Source organism: Eucalyptus grandis, chromosome 2 (assembly GCF_016545825.1).
Source record: "Eucalyptus grandis isolate ANBG69807.140 chromosome 2, ASM1654582v1, whole genome shotgun sequence".
Lineage (NCBI taxonomy): Eukaryota > Viridiplantae > Streptophyta > Magnoliopsida > Myrtales > Myrtaceae > Eucalyptus > Eucalyptus grandis.
Window position 1 is genome coordinate 58,395,970 of NC_052613.1, and position 17,827 is coordinate 58,413,796.

The following is a 17,827-nucleotide window of genomic DNA, read 5'->3' on the forward strand; positions in this document are numbered from 1 at the left end:
TTATAAACAAACAGGGGCAGGAAAAAAATTAAATTAAAAATGGCGCCGTGGTACGTCGGGCGCGTGCTACGCACGTGCACGTCCAACGCGCAGGCGCGTGCGTTGCACGCGCTCGGCAACTGCCGCGCGCATGGGGTCCACGCACGCTGTGGTTGAGCGCGCGTGAGAGCGTGGACAACTGCAGCGCGCGCGTGAGGCCCACGCGCCTTCTTCCTCGCGCCCAGAAACGATTTTTCGCCGGTTTTTCACCATTTCGCCGCGGTTTCGCCGCCCGTTTCTTCTCCGGCAGCCCATCCCAGACACGAATAAATAATGGGTTTTGAAGAGCATGCCGACACGACCACATGGCTTTAAGTTTTGGTGAAAATGACTAAGAAATTGGCCCCAAATCAAACCAAAGTTTCCCCAAAACGCAAACCCTAACCACCGCGACTTGCGCCGTCCAATTTGCCTCTGGCAAACACCGATATACCGGAAAAACTCATGCCTAATGTTCCTCATGGCAGTGCGACCTTATGGGTCTGAAATCAAGCGGTGGATCGCTAGATTTCCCTCGGAATCGGCGAGTTTCTTACTTGCCCTCAAAATTCCGAATTTTTTCATTTTCGTCCTTTTCCACTCGCGCACAGTAACTTTTCTTCGCCATTTTCATCCATGAAGAATGTTCCATCATTCGGATTTTCTTTATCCATAATCATCCGAAAACATTTTAACAACAATAAATAATACGAACATGATCGTTCAACGAATCATCAAACATAAATCATAATATTTCTTTAAACGGAAAAATCATGAGATCATAAACCAAATGCTCTGATACCAACTATTAGATAATTCATATAATTCTTTGATGCGGAAATTTATAACAAATCAGTGATCGTTTGATCTTCATGATTTTCACAAATAGATGAAGACATACCTTTATCCATAACGCTACACTTGATGATGATCGTTGTAGAAAACCCAAAGAACTCGAACCAAATGAAGAAATCTGATTTCTCTCCCTTAACTCACTAAACTTTAATGTATTCAATTGATGGAGGAGAGAATACCAAATTCTTTCTGTTATTGTTGTTCATTTTTGGTGGAGAGATGACTGGACTCTATTTATACGTTCATTGAAAATGTGTCTTCCATCAAAGCGATATACCCTTTCGTTTTATTAGAGTCATACCTTCTTGTAATCAATAATTATTTATAACATTTCAATAATTATTAAACCATATAATAAATCACATAATATGGGCCACAATAATTCTTACACCCAAACCCGACTGAACTCATAAAAGATCATCTGCATTATATATTTTAATATGATGCTCTCTAACTCCGAAACTTCTTGTTTTTTCTTTTTCCCACCTGGCGGCTCCTCAGCATAATGGTTATTGTCAGAAGTTATACGTATAGGTGTTGTTTCTGTGTCCTTATGTATTTTGTTTGGTAAACTGGGTTCGCGGGAAGGAATCTGTGCCCTACGAGAGCAAGAGGAAGCAGGATTTTCAGAATGGGCCATGGAGACGCATATTCGATCAACTCCACGTTTGTGCAGGATTTGATTCCTTACTGTGTTTAGAGTGTTGCGGCCGGTATAGATACTGTAAGCGGCCCGTTATTTATTTTATGTCTTGATTCTGCTTTCCATTATTGTCCTCCAGCGGCAATTGATCGAATTTGACGGCAGTGTCTGACATCTTCCTCTTTCGTATTCTTGTAACTATCAATCTGAGTTGTTTAGAGAACATTCCGCGTCTGCTGTTTATCATTAGATTTATCTCTCTTTTACGATGATGAGGTACTCAAAAGATACCTAGTTGTCCATTTGATTTAATATCCCACTAGATGTGTATTACCAAGAGAGTAGCTTAATCATTCAATTGACCCGAACCCGAACCACCCAAGACCCCTCGCGTCTCGCTATTCACCCTTAAAGGCCGTCACCTAACTGGAGCAAACCACCCTCCCAAGGACACGATCCTCCTCGAAGACCGCGTTGAACCTCCGGAGCCAGTTCTTCGCGTGGTTCATCGATGTCTCTGCCCGCGGAAGCGAGGCCAGCACCTTGCTCGACCCCATCTCCTCGTAGTTCGCGGCATTCTGCTTGGCCTCCGCCTCTTTGCTTCGCCGCCCAGTCCTCCCTTAGCAAGTACCTGAGGCTCGACTGCCAGACCTTGACGACGACGTATTGGAGGTTGTTGGCCAAGGACAGGCACGACAGAGCCACGTCACAGCATCAAGAGTGCGAGCCGCACTGAGATTGGCGACGCGTTGGAGCCGAGGTCGGGGACAGTAGCCTCCACCGGTCAGTCAGCAACTATATCAGTAAGGATCTCGCTGTAGTCGGCGAGGAAGGTGAGCAGTTCTTGACGTAGTGCGTGAGGGGTGGATCCCGCCGCCGGGACGGCAGTCTTGGAGGCATCCTTCACACGAGGCGTTCACTGGCATGAGCATGTCCTGTTGAAGAGAAGCAGCTCTCGATTGCGTTGTAATTAAAGTTTCCCTTGTGCTAAGGAGGGTTGAAAAGACATTATTTATACTGTCTATCTATGAGGACGTGATTATTTGCTTCTTTTTTTGTGTGGAAACTATCATGTTAGCACACACATTAGAGGAAAAGATAACTCCAGTTCAATTCTGAAAGGCCAATTTCATGTTTTATCATCATCTTTTTTTGTTTTTTTTCCCCAGCGATAGAATTGTTTATTATCTCCACGAAGGTGAGTTTCATTCAAGCCATGTAATTCAATGAATAGACAAAATGTCACCCAATAAAGAAACGTTAGTTATTTGGTAATTTGATATATCAGTTATTTTAAAAGATCTTTTATAAGTAGCCGCCAACCTGATATTATATCATCTATAGGCAAATCCTTTTATTATGTTAATGTTCTTGCAGCAGCAATACAAATAGTCACAAAAAAACATAGTGTTTGAGTACTCATCGTATACAGGCGAATGGAATTTATCACGGAGGCATGCACATAATAGTTTTACTCACTTATACAGACAAATAATATATTAGCAACTAAATGTTCAACTCGAATTCCCAAATGTGTCGTAGCGGGGCAAAAATTAACTTTAAGAAAGCAATCACATGCATCAAAACCAATGCCATATTCGCATTTTTTCTATCCCATCTTCTTCAAATTTCCTTACACCAATTGCTTATCTTAGAAGGCAATTCTACCTGGGAACTTTCTGCTTACATGGACGATCCATGCTTTCATTACTCATTTTAGGCTTTCATCGTAAACATTTTTCATTTTGGATCCTCCCAAAACTTCCTCAAGGGTAATAATAAAAATATCCATTTTTCAAGTGGAGAAAGATCACCACTTTGTCGCCATATGGTGGAGTAGATACCTGCCAAGTTGACTTACCAAACACGTGGACAATAAGGAAATGATTACTCCAGAAGTAAGCAGGAATTATGCTCGTTTAAGGATTATAAGACGCCATTAAGGAAAGGAACAAATCGCATCCCGCCGTCCGAACTTGTGTCAGCCCTAGATTGCATAATCCAACGGCTGAGCACTACCTAAAACCCCGTCATTCTACTTGTGAAGACTTTCACAAAGATTTCCATTCGAGGCAAAAGATTAGGTCATTCATGCCTTCATTAGAGTCATCAACATTATTATGAACGGACAAAAAGGACTCGCATTTATTAATTAATTCCGCTCCCTAGAGTAGACCATATGATAATTTTTCAATAAAACGTAGGGAAACAAAGAATGACCCAACTTTCCATATTCAAATATTAATAGTGAAGTCCATGTGCTTTCATAGATAGTAAAAACAAGTGATATCGCGTGCCTTCTTTGCCTAAAAAGTATTACTCAACTTGATTATTAATACAAGGCATTAATTCATACGTAAAAATGATTTTCAAATAACCACCGCATATATTACTTTTGGACAAACAATGATACCGACTATTTTTAGATAGGGAAAGAACCAACGTCCACCAATGTTGATTGAAGTCTTCCATTAATCATAATTACATGTGATGATTAAAAGATGTGCACTTGCTACCTAAAGCCTTATTGTTGTAGGACATCTATAAGTTCGAGTATAGTAGATTCCATGTATTTCCTATTTCACAATGTGTATGATTGTTTGTGTTGAATTGTTCTCTACTTGCTAAAACCAGTGAATTCATGTGTCGTGGCAATGATAGGGAAGTGACCTGATGGCAGTGCTCTCTTCGGAATGGAAAAGGAAAGGCACATTACCCAAATTGTCAGTACATCCTACATCACTCATATATGAGATTTATGTGTTCTTTATTTACATGTGATCTTATTTTATCTAGTAGTTTAAACTTTCAAGTGTAACTTTAGAACATGGATATTTATGAATGTATGGTCCCTTTCATCAAATTTCACATGAGCTTACACATAAGAAAATGTTAAAGTACCTCATATTGCTTGTTTATGGGACTTATATTTTTTTTATATATACATGGTCTCAATGTACCCATTACTTTAAGTTTTTAGTTGGACTTTTGAAGCTGAGCTTTGTTGTAATTAGGAGAAAAAGATGAATGTTTAAATGGAAGATAGAAAAAAGAAATACATATCTATAGATATGGAATTTCTATGAGAAGGGAAATGAGTAGAATTTAAATTTTAGGCATTTTTATCCCAATGTTCATTTTCCCCCAAACATGGCATTGTATAATTATAAAAAAATAAAAATTATAGGCCCTATCTTTGTTGATGACTTAATTACGGAGTAACCTTTATTAGAAATCCTCCATTGAGAAAGAGGTTTGGCTCCACTTAAAATTATAAAGATAATATTGCGCATTGGCTACTATTTAGAAATCATATTAAACAAATTAAAAATTCATAACTTCATTACACATTAATCTAAAATTTAGAAATTATTTATATCATTTTTCTATGTTTAAATTATTTGAATGGTTCATCAGATTGGGTAATTGGCAGGCGAAATTCGTGGGAAAGTACTTGGACGCTTTCCCCCTTCGATACCGACAAAATACGTGCGCAGCCCTAGCTGACGTCATCCTAGATAGTGTCTACCGCGCAAGCGACAGCTGCCCCTGTTCCTTTGCACGAGAACAATCCCATCATTTGATGTAGATAAGATACGAAGCACACGAAGAACTGTCATCTAGTTCAAAAAAAAAAAAAAAAAAAGCACTGTCATCGGGCGAATGAAATTATCGTTTTGTGATTATTTGTTGATACTTGTTAGTTGTTCCTAATCCAAAGGTTGTATGGTAACCTTCTTCTTAAAGAATATTCCTGTCGCGACCTAATTTTTCGCGGGTTCACCACCTAAAACTAGGTTAATGGATTGTTAAGCCTAAACTTAACTTGGGCTCTCCCAAGCCCATACCAATTCACGACTTAGGTTTGAATTCTTAATTATTTAGGAATCGCCACTAATCAGTTTATGGTAGGTCGATTAGACACCTAAGTAAAATAATGGGAGAATTACTTTACTCCTACGAACCAGAGACTAAGGGTACGGGGACTTGGTTACACCAGACTATCATAGTGCCCTTTCGGTACCTTTTTATTTCATTTTAAAAAAAACGTTTGGCAATTGAATTGATTTTAATCTAACTTCCTAACATGTGAGGTGATCATACGTGTGCGCATACCACCAATTTAACACTCAAGAAAGCAATTTAATATTGCAAAGGAGCAATGAAAGCATTTACATTGTTAAATCAGAAATCACATCAACAGCCCTAGATATGATTTCTAATGAACACGCAATTTCAATTTTTTGTTTTCACTTTATTTAATGAAAATCATGACTTATGCAATGCATCTAATATGACATGGCAGCATGACCTAAACTATATGACATGAAGAAATGCAATAATTAAATGCCATCTAAATGACCTAATTCTAATGACATGCAATGCGATGCAATGACATACAAAATTATTTAAACTAAGATGACATGCCGCATATAATTTAGCACGCGAGTTATATGTCATGCGACATTTATTAAATGATTTAGTCTAATGACGAGGAAGTTCTAATAAAAACTAAATGACGTGCATTTGATATTTCTATTTAAAAATGCGAAAATAATCTAGCTAGATTAAAATTCAATCTAATTTAAACTAAGGATTAAGTCACATTAAATCATAATTTAAACTAAGATATTATCTTAATCTAACAATGTAATTGATCTAATATGCAATGACGTGCGGAGCAAGCCCTAATGACATATGCATGATATTTTTTATCTTTTATTTTTTATTTAAAATTCAAAATTTAAAATTGCCACGTAATTAAACATGCAACTAAAATCCTAAATTAATGCATTTTTTTATATTTTTCGAACTAAGATCCCTATCCTAGCTATGCAAGATAACAATCTAAAACAAACTGAATCCTAATTCAAATATATTTTTTTTAGATTTTTTTTAGATTTTTTTTAGTGATTCTCTAAAACAAGTCATTGTCAACTAAGCAGTAAATCTAAACAATCAAGATATGCAATCAAATAAATGATCAAAATAATCGAAAAAATAACATGTTGTCTCACAGGTTAAATTAACGATTATCCTAACCCTAATTATCACGACAAAGGGTTCAAAATAACTAAAAATCTGATCCGAATTCTTACGGATCAAATTAATAATTATATTGATTCAGTACTTAAAAACTATCAACAAACCCCAAAAATTAATGTAATTAAAAAAAATAACCCGACATCTTACGGGTCAAATTAATAATTACAATAAGTTTAGGGATAACTCTTGTGGATAATGCCTACAAGATTCATAAAGTGAACATTGGGATCCAATTAAGTAAATAACTAAAGAATGTAAACAAAATAAAGTAAAATAAATGAAAAAATAAAAACAACCTAATTGATTTTGCTTTTTCTGTTGTTTTTCCTTTTCTTCGAGCAAGGCAGCACGTGGTGGCCGGTCCGGTGAGGAGTCGCCGGCGTGAGGGGATGATCGTCGAGCTCCGGCGAGAGGAAAACAGCAGCAAGCGATTGGCGAAGAGGTGAATCGAAGGTAGCTTCGCGAACGGGGGCGCTGCAGGGGCATCGGCTCGGCGTCCGGTGGGGCGAGGCGGTGGCGAGGACAGAGCACCGGCGTGCAGGCGTCGATCCGGTAGGGGCTGCGTCGCGGCTGAGGAGGAGCGCGGCGGCGTCGGTGAGGGGCGTCGCGGGCAGTGAGCAACGCGGGTTTGCTTGGCTTCGGGGCGGCGAGCAACGTGGGCGATGGAGAGCTCCGGCGACAGGCGAGATGGCGGTGCGGGTGCAGCGGTCGGTGGTTGCAGTAGCGTTGTCGTGGTGTGGGCGCGGCGTCGGAACAGACGCGTCGCGGGTGGAGGCGCTGCGGGGAGACGGCGAGAGGCGAACGGCGGGGGTCGTCGGGGCTCGTGCGGAGGAAGATCCAAGCGTCGGACGGGACTAGCTTCGAGCTCCGGGCGGCGTCGGCGTGAGTGGTGAGGCGGTTCGTCGGGGAGCGGAGCGGGGGCAAGGCTCGGCGCGGCGTCGTCGCGGCGAGCCGGGGGAGACCGCCGAAGCGGTTGTGGCGAACACACGGTGGCGGAAGCCTCGCGGATGGAAGTTGCAGAGGAGGGGCAGCGATTTGGGGAAGATGATGAACAGTAGGGGTCAAATCACCTCTTTACTTTTCTCCTCTCTCTCTCTCTCTCTCTCACGTCACTCTCCCTCTTCCTTCGCTTTTCTGCAGAAGCTTTTTGCTTTTTCACTTCTTTCCTTTTAACCTCCACGGATGGCTTCTCTCCCCTTTCACTTTTTTTGAATTTTTTTAAAAGAAGCTCCTCCCAAAAAAACTCCCTCGGACGAAGAGAAGGCCAACCTCCACGGATGGCTTCTCTCCCCTTTCACTTTTTCTGAATTTTTTTAAAAGAAGCTCCTCCCAAAAAAACTCCCTCGGACGAAGAGAAGGCCACCCCCATTTATAGAGTGAAAACTTAGTCTGCTCAACCTACGAAGATTTGCTTAACAACTCAATCGCTGAAGATCATTTTTCGAGATTATCGTGTATGTTGACTCACTCAGCCATTGAAATCATCTATTAAAATCTTCCAAGCTGACTCGCTCGACCATTGAAGATTTTATATGCTGACTCAGCGATCGAAGATAAACTGGAATTTTTTTGTGAAGATTTTCCAAATAATTCACTTTAGATAAAACTCCATTATCCAATTCTAAAATCTTTCGAGATATCCATCCGCAACAAAATATTTTAGAATATTCCTTATCTTCCTTAATATTCCCAACTTTAAGATTACAGTGCGATTTTTTAATTTCCAAAAATCATCATAATATCGCATCAAATCTTAAATTCTCACAAGATAATCAATTAAACAACAACGACGGGCTTGGGTTAATTTTATCCTTTCATGGGCCTAGCCCGGCCTATTAATTTAAAATTCAAAACCACCAATTCCGACCCATCCGCCACCGGTCCAAGTAAATAAAATGCAAAATATGCAAACTAAATGTAGCTATGCAATTAATATATTTTTAAGGATAAAATTAACCCCTAATTTTTATGCAATAAATGACTAAATGGATCGCCAAAATTTAGGTGTCAACAATTCCCAAGATACCGATAGGCTTATTTTGACTTTGTGAAAGCTATTAATCAATTTTTATTGAGACTTACTAGCTGATTTAATTTTAAAATATATGTAATTTATATAATTTGCAAGACTTTTAAGTAATTGTTGAATATCTTATTTTTTGTTTTGTTTTGCTTTTTTAAACTTCCTCCTTTGTTTTCTTCCTTGATTTGCCGAGGATAGTGGCAATGGAAATGCTGAGGGTAGTTGCATTGAGGGTTGCAGTGAAGACGAATCAGAAAGAAAAAATTAATAAAGAGTAAATGTGTGGCATGAATTTAATGTTGGGATTTTTGGCATAGTTAAAAGAAAATTTGGAATAAATGTATCGTATGAATATAAGTGTGAGAATTTTGTGTCGCCAAAAAGTTTAAGATAAACTACCTTACTATGAATTTTGAGTGTAAAAAAATATTTTCGGAATAAAGGTGCCACGGCATGGATTTTACCCCTGCACGGTCAGCGCATTTAATGCAATGACCGTGAGGCGACTTTTTGTTTTTCAACACAAAAAATTTCAGCAGAAACACCTCCTAAAAACATTTAACTTTATTTTTGTACGAAACTAGTCACGACGTTGACTCTCCACTTAGAATGCAGTATGCAGCATGTGGTCCAACTCGGAGTTGTTGCTTAATAAGACGAATGAGAATGTGAATGATCACATTATTAACGCGTTGCAAAACGCAATCATAAAAGTGAACTAATATATTAACATGTTTGAAGGTAATATTTATTCATTTTTATCTTCCAAACTAAACCGAACTAAAAGAAAAACAAATATATTTATATATATAGAATTTATGTCATAAAAAAGGAAAAATTCCAAATAATAACCCAAAATGCAATCTTTTTTTTCAAATAATAACTTGAAGTAGACATTTTCTATAACAAAGGCTCCAAGTGCTATTTATTTTTCAAATAAGGGTTCACAGTGCCCATATTAATTTAAAACAAAATCATGAAGTGGATATTATTTCAAATAATGACTTAAAGTGCTATCATTTTCTTAAATAAAGACCTAAAATGCGCATATCAATATCAAAGAAGGGCTTAAACTCATTGGCTACGAAGGGCAATCTCGTCTCTTAAAATTTTCTTTTTTTCTTTCTTTTTTTTTTTTTTTGTTAAAGATACGCAAAAATATTTACAAGAATCATTCGGGTATTATTGGATAAATCAAGATCAATTAACATCGGATCTGATTTTGTATATCATATTGTTGCCTTTTCTTTACATACAACTTGTACTATAATACACGTTATGTACATTGTGTTTACACACACATAAATACATAGAAGAAAATTCCCATCCGCTTCCTTTCTCTTCGTTTTCTTTCATCTTCTTTCATGGTATCAAAGTGGGTTGCGCATCTGTAATCAGTTTCTTCCGCTTTGTTTTTTCTCTTATGGTCTTCTAGTTGCCTATCAGAAGAATCAAGCTAACTTGTAAAAGGGCATTAGCACTTCGACATATGAATCAGCACTTTGAAGAGATTATATTGAAACAGATGAAGGAGAAGGAAAAGGGGGAGCTCGCTATACCATCATGGCTAACGATCAACCCCATTTACTTGTGGATACAATGACCTTAGAAGCACAAGATATAGTGCGAAACATCATAGGTTGGATTGATCAGCCCACAATGGGGCATTTTTTTCCATGGCAACCCAATCTAGGGTAGCCCTCTTCGGGAGCTTCCTACCAATGGGTATCGATGCCTATATATTATGGAGGAAGTCCAAATATGCCATTTTCCAGAGGCCAGACTCAAGACGGTCCACCAACTGCAAGCGGGGCGGGCCATTCAGAAACAATCGGGTCTTCCAATGCGAGCGAAAACCCTAACGGGTCAAGCAATTCAAATGCGGGGCTCGGGGCACTTTCAATTTGGGTTAGCAAGCAAATCCTTACCCGGGATTTCCACTCGGTTTCCTGCCGATCTCCTTGGCGACCGCCATGGGTCGCCTAGAACCTGGCGACACACTATATGTCTCCAATTCCGATGGGCCAGAGTTGCGGCTCATCAGCTACCCTTTCATACGACCCGAAAACTACTCGAGCTGGGCATAAGAATTTCGCAAAGCGCTCATCACAAAGGATAAAGAAGGTTTTATTGACGGAACTATCTCGATTACAACCGATGATGAAAAATGGGGCGACAGTGGAAAAAATGCAACCAATTAGTAAGAATGTGGATAAGTAATTGCATCAGTTAAGAAATCGCAACAGGTTTACCTCCCACAGAAGATTCAAAAACAATTTGGGAGAATATTAAAGAGATGTACAGGAAACTCAATCGGGCGAAAAAATTTTCGTTACATTAAGCCCTCAGCGAACTGAAGTAGGGAAACATGTCAATAACGGCATGCTTCAACAAGCTTTCAGCTCTCTGGAATGAGCTGGAAGCGGCAGAGGAGAGACTCGAAGGACTGGAGGAAACCCTCCAACAATACAGGGCAATGAAAGACCGGGAAAAAGCGACTCGTTTTTTTTTTTATTCTCAATGAATCTTACCTTCATTTCAAATCGCAAATTTTGGCCATGGAACCAGCTCCTCCCCTTGGCTGAATTTTTTTGCTCACGATGCAGGAGGAAAACCAGCGACTCACTGTGACCAATGGCAAAACCTCCGAAACCCTAGCACTGGTGGCAAGAATCAAGAAGGGGTAGAAAACCCTAGCCAAAGGGAGAGAGTCAATGTCGCTAGGGTTCGGGGAGCCAAAGGGGGCGCTAGGGTTCGCGGAGCCGAAACGGGTCTTTTAAAGGCTCTATGGACGATCAAGATTGAGCCCAGCGATCTGACGGTCCGAAATGCGCGCGATACCCCACTGATCTCGACGGTGGAGATGCACTCGGGTCAAAGGCATCCAATGGTCCAAATTACCCGAGAAGTTATGGTATTTTAAAAATAAAGGGAAGTTATTTTATGATTATTGCAAAAGGCCCCACCACACAATTGAAAATTGTTGGAAATTACATGGGAGACCTGGAAGGAAGGGAAATGAAATTTCAGCAGTAGCTTATCAATACAATATCAGCAGATGTCAATCAACCCATCACACATGGAGAGTATCGGCAATTGATGTAGGCTTTATAAAAATTGGAAGTTCCTAAAAGGGACAGCAACTTTACAGGTATTTTTCATTGTCTAATAAATAATATATCAAGAAATACTTGGATTATTGACTCGGGAGCAAGTGACCATATTGCATGTAATAAGGGATTATTTTCTGATATTCATGAAGATTCAGCTAATCCTATTAATGTGCAATTGCCAAATGACAATATTACTCGTGTCACTCTAACTGGGACTGTCACTCTTAGCCCACAAATTACTCTAAAAAATGTCCTCTATATTCCGGATTTCCAATTTAATCTTATCTTTGTGTCCAGAGCCTGTAAAGAAAATTCGTGCCAAGTATTTTTCAATGCTGATATCTGTATATTTCAGGCCCTTTCGATTGGGAAACTGATGGGCTGGGGTAATCTCTCTGAAGGATTATTTTTCTGGAAAAGTTTACCCAAAAATCTTGATTTACTCTCTTGTAATAAACAATCATTGTGTAATTTGACTACCAATGATAAGCATTTCCTTTTGCATTCTAGATTGGGTCACAGCTCTTCCTTTCCTTACCTTCAATGTCCCATTTGTCAACTTGCGAAACAATCACGAACACCTTTCCCATTAAGTCACAATCATTCAAGTGATATTTTTTCCTTGCTACATGTTGATGTCTGGGGACCATACCATACATTAAATCATGATGGATCTTGATTCTTTCTTACCATTGTGGACGGTTACTCTAGAGCCACATGGCTTTTTCTCATGCAAACTAAGGGTCAAGTTCTGTCTCATTTAAAAACTTTCATTTCCTTGTCCAAAACCCAATTTGGGAAAAATGTTCAAAAAATACGAATAGACAATGGAAGTGGATTCTTCAATCATGAATGTATTGTTTTCTTTTCATCACAAGGGATATTACATGAGAGTACATGTACCTATACACCACAACAAAATGGGGTGGTGAAACGGAAGCTCGTCACTTGTTAGAAGTTGCACGGGCTTTAAAATTTCAAGCTTCTATTCCAAACACTTTTTGGGGAGATTGTGTTTTGACTGCCGCTTATTTGATAAATCATATGCCAACTAAGATTCTTGGCGAGTGCACACCCTTCGAGTTACATTTTGGAAAGAAGCTAGATCTGGAACATTTGAAGATTTTTGGATGTCTTTGTTACGCCACCATAGTAGGTCCTAGAGATAAAATGGGCCCTCATGCTCGTCGCTGCATATTTATGGGATATCCCAATCTACATAAGGGATACAAGGTATTTGATCCTTCCACAGGAGAATTTATGGTTAGCGAGGACGTTTCGTTCCAGGAGGATATTTTTCCTTTTGTTACTCCTGCATCAGGGACGGATAGAGATGATCATTTCCATACTACTCACACAGAGGAGACTATGGAAGATCCAAACTATATTCTCCTTCGTTCATCAGCAAATATAAGGCCATCTTCTACTTCGGCTGTGGACATGACAACCTCACTAGAAGTTGATATTGCTAGTATGAGTACCTAGAGGGAGGTGAATAGGTATATAAAGATTTTTTCTCAAGCAATTGCACAATACTAGACAGTTGGATGAAACGATAATCAAAGTAAGATTGAGAGAAGAGAAAATTAAACACGCGGTTTATAGTGGTTCGGCTTATATCAAGCCTACGTCCACTCTTCTTCACTGACAGCCTATTGGCTGGATTCCACTATGAACAAGAGAGAGGTTATAGCACAGCTTTGCCTTGATTCCACAAAGTGTAGATGTTCTACCACACCTCCTCAAGATTTCTCACAAATATGGACTCTTTCTTTCGTATACAAGTATTCGCTCAAAGGATTTGTCTAAACGAAAAGGAGCTTCAGACTTTGGAATTCTTCTATCGCGCACACCTTGAACAACTAAGACAGTCTTCCTTATATACTCCTTTATGCCATCATACCCGTTGGCACTTACCAAAGGAATTCCTCCAATCTACCCGTTGTACGGAATCGATTAGGAAGATTGTCCAAGCTATAAATGGAACGTGTTGATAGCCCATCAATCCTGTTCGCCCATACAATCGGGATCTCGGTTTCCATAAGCAGTAACCTTCCAATAATATTTAGGCAATCACCGGATCTTCAATTATTGAATCAATCTTCGATCAATCAAAGGACTCCGTTTATGTCTTCTCCAGCCATGAGATCTTCTCCAGTTGATAAGGTTAAATCATCAACGAAACATACAGTTCTGGATAACCTTTCTTCAACGGATTAGAGACTGTCAATGAAGATAGACTTTGAGTCTTGAGTCTCGGCTGTCCCAAGGTCTTCGACTTTAAATAGCAGAGTCTCGCAAGCCTTTAGACTAGATCGATAGAAACGATTTGTCAACTTCAAAACACTTCAAGAAGATTTCTTCAACAATCTCCCCTTTTTGATGGTGACAAAACTTTCCCGCAGATTTGGATATCTTTGACCCGCAAAACATTTCTCAAACACATATGCATATCTTATAGAGGTAAATGTCTTAACAGAATAACACTAGAATCTGCAACCACAGAAAATAGGTTAGTCTAGTATATAATGAAACCATCCATAAGATATCAATATTAGTTAATAAAAGCAGTCAAAGTCCAAGTCTAATTCAGTTCTCATCCAGACACAAACCAAAGTCAAACAGATTCAAACCACAAAACAATCCAACAAAAAACAATTAAAAGTTGAATGAAAGGTTTTTGATAGTTGAATGAAAGGTTTTTGATCAAATCTTGCATCTCTCCCCCTTTTTGTCATCATTAAAAAGGATGAGATGAAGTTAAGATTGCTTGGGAACGCGGACAAGCTGGAAATCTTCCATAGACTCGAACGATGCCTTCCAGCCTTTTAAAGTCTTCATTTAGCTGTGCAATCTCCTCACTCTTGGCATTGGCTTGATTTCGAATGAGAGGGCTTGCATTTTATCATTCAATGAACAGGAAGAAGCTTGACCTTCATTCTTCAAGCTTTCAACTTCGCATCCCAAGGCATAAATCTGACCTCGCATCTCCAAAAGAATATCCATGATTCTGCGAAAATCTGCTCCATTGTCGGTTTGAGTACTTGCTTCGGCTTGATCGATGGAGTAAATGCAGATCTTTGGTAGATCAAAGCATAATCTTGCAGGTTTGGTGATGAAACTTCATGACCTTCTTCTGGAAATTGAGATGCATAAACATCCTCCGGGTCCGCTGGTGAGCGATCGATTCCTTCACTTGCATCAGACATGAAGACTTCACTCCTTTCTCCCGATCTCCCCCCGTTTCCATGCCTGGTGGAGAAGAGTGTTCTTCAGTTCTCCTTCTTCTCTTCTTTCTTCTTCAGGTCTTTCCTCCTCTGTTTCTTTTTCAGCTTCTATTTCTTCTTCTTCCTTCTCCTCTCGCTTCTTTCGTCATTTGCTCCGATTCTTTCGTGGAACAGACGACTTAAATTCTTCAAAGCCAATGCGAGAGATGGTGATGTCTTCCTCATCATCTTCATCCTTAACAAGGAGAGCTCTTCTTCTCTTGGATGGAGCAACCATGGGCTCCTTCCCTTTTCTTTTAACTGCAGAAGATATTTAATGAGATTTTGCAGGAGTCTTCTTCTTGAATTTCTCCAACTCCTTGCTCAGTTCCTTCAGACTCATTTTGGTCACCATTTTCAGACCTACCACCATATGATCGCATGGTCGAACACAAAAGATTTGTGGAGGCTGAATATTCAGATGTCCGAATAACTTCGTAACAAGGCTTGGATAAGGGAGTTGACCTCTCGTCCTTCATCATTGCTCTATACATGTGAAACATCACAGTGTGAGGGAGAGAAAACCTTTTACCAAAGAGAATGGCATACATCAACTTGGCCTCTGAACTTGAAACATCAGTCTTGGAAGTCGATTTCGGTCGGAGGTAATTAATCACAATCTTATGAAGCAAGATGTTGAATGCACCCATCCTTAAGTAGGTGATCTTTTCATCTATTCTCCCGTCCTTCACCAGTTCAAGAGTGGCCCGAGCAATGGAAACTTTGATTGGCGATATCTTCCTCTTTCGACTTCTAACACATCTCGCCAAAGCATATTCATATCCACAACATAATCTTGGTCTTTAACGCTGAACGAGAATCTATTCGCATCCAAAAGCTTAGATTTGAATAGAAATATGCAGTTAATTCGAAGCATAGGCCTGTAGAGTCGAGCGTAACTTTTCAAGTTGAAGATAACTGAACTTTTCCCTCAAGTTCATATTCACAAAGATCCAGAAAATCGAAATCTACACTCCTAGGGTTTATCACCCCACACTTCAGCAATTTCGAGTATGATCCTTTTGCTCCTTTGATCTCGAACAAATCTCCCTTTTTCCTTGGTTATCAACCGCAACACCCATTTTCGGTTGGAATTGACTATACAACTTATCATCATCATTCCCATCTACAGATTCGGCCCCTGATCCACGAGGATCACTTGGGATATTTGCAAGGGTTTCCTCAGCCACCCCTTTTCGAGCAATTCCCAAACTTTCCATTTTTTTCAGAAAGATATATTTGTTCCCATGTCCTTTGTCTTTAAGAAAATCATCAATGTAGTTCAAAGGAGTACGAATTCCTTTTAGGGCACGATATAACTGATAAATATAAGCGGGCTTTTGAACTCTTACAGGGTCTGCATCCTCGATGATTTCTTCCTGTTGTTGATGATCAACGCCTTGAGGACTAGATGGAGGAGAATGACGCTGTTGAGAATGTTGTGGGCTCGCTTGCGATGCGGGAGTCACTTCATCTTGAGCAAGATCGAAGTGCGTAGGCCCCTCACTCATCCGCCGTGGTCCCCGCTTGCAATTCTCGAAGACTTTCTTGAAGATGACATCTTTCTCGGTTTTGGAAGATTCCTTACTTGACTTTCCCAGAAAAGATGACAATTTTTTGAGGATTAAACGAAGAAGACAAACGGGAATGGAGGATCGATGTTTTCTAGGGTTTTTGAGAGAAAAGTGAAGAGGAATCGACAGTTCAAGATCGGTTAAAAGAGGGATAAACGAACCGTCATAAAGGAAATAAAAATATGCCTTTTCAAAATAACTGTCTTTTTCCGCAAAAATAGCCATTTCAAAAATAACTTCCCTTTTGAAAATGAAACGATGCAATATTTTCGTCAATTAAATATAGCAACAATTTAAACACAGTCTGACAATCGTACCTTTTCAAGTTGAGATTCAAGAGAGAAAGACTTACAGTCTGACGGACGTACCAAGACTGTCTTTCAGATAAAGTCTTGTAAGTCTCGAGTCCGAAAGTCTTTAGACTTTGATATCCTCATACCTCAAAATGTTGAGTCTCGAGCGTATAGACTCAAATTGATTTTTCTCCAAAGGCTTTGTGAATATATCCGCAAGTTGATTCTTTGAGTCAACAAATTGAATTGAAACATCTCCATTTTGAACATGGTCTCTTATAAAATGATGTCGAATCTCTATATGCTTTGCTCTTGAGTGGAGAATTGGATTTTTGGTGAGGTTGATAGCACTGGTGTTGTCGCAATTAATCTCCGTGCATGAGTCTTCAATTTCAAAGTCTCTTAGCTGTTGTTTTATCCATAGAATTTGCGAACAGCAGCTTCCTGAGCTACATACTGTTTCTATTGTTGAAAGAGACACAAGTGCTTTGTTTCCTTGAAAACCAAGACACCGTCCCGTTTCCAAGCAACCGGCAAGTTCCCGAAGTGCTCTTTCTATCAACTCGCAACCGGCCAGATCTCGCGTCTCGAATATCCAGAAGATTAAAGTCTCCCTTCTTAGGATACCAAAGATCGATGCTTAATGATGAAGCAACGTATTTAATGATGCGTTTCGCAGCATTGAGATGGGATTCTCTAGGATCTGATTGAAACCTAGCACAGATGCAAACACTAAACAATATGTCAGGTCTAGAAGCAGTAAGATAAAGAAGTGAACCAATGATGCTCCTGTACAGCTTTTGATCAACTTTTTTCCCTTCTTCATCTTTGTCTATCTTCAAAGAACTTGACATCGGTATGTCGGTCTTTTTGCAACTTTCCAGTCCAAATCTTTTGACAAGATCATTAACATATTTTTCTTGATAAATAAAAGTTCCTTCCTTCAATTGTTTTACTTGAAGACCAAGAAAGAATGTTAACTCTCCCATCATACTC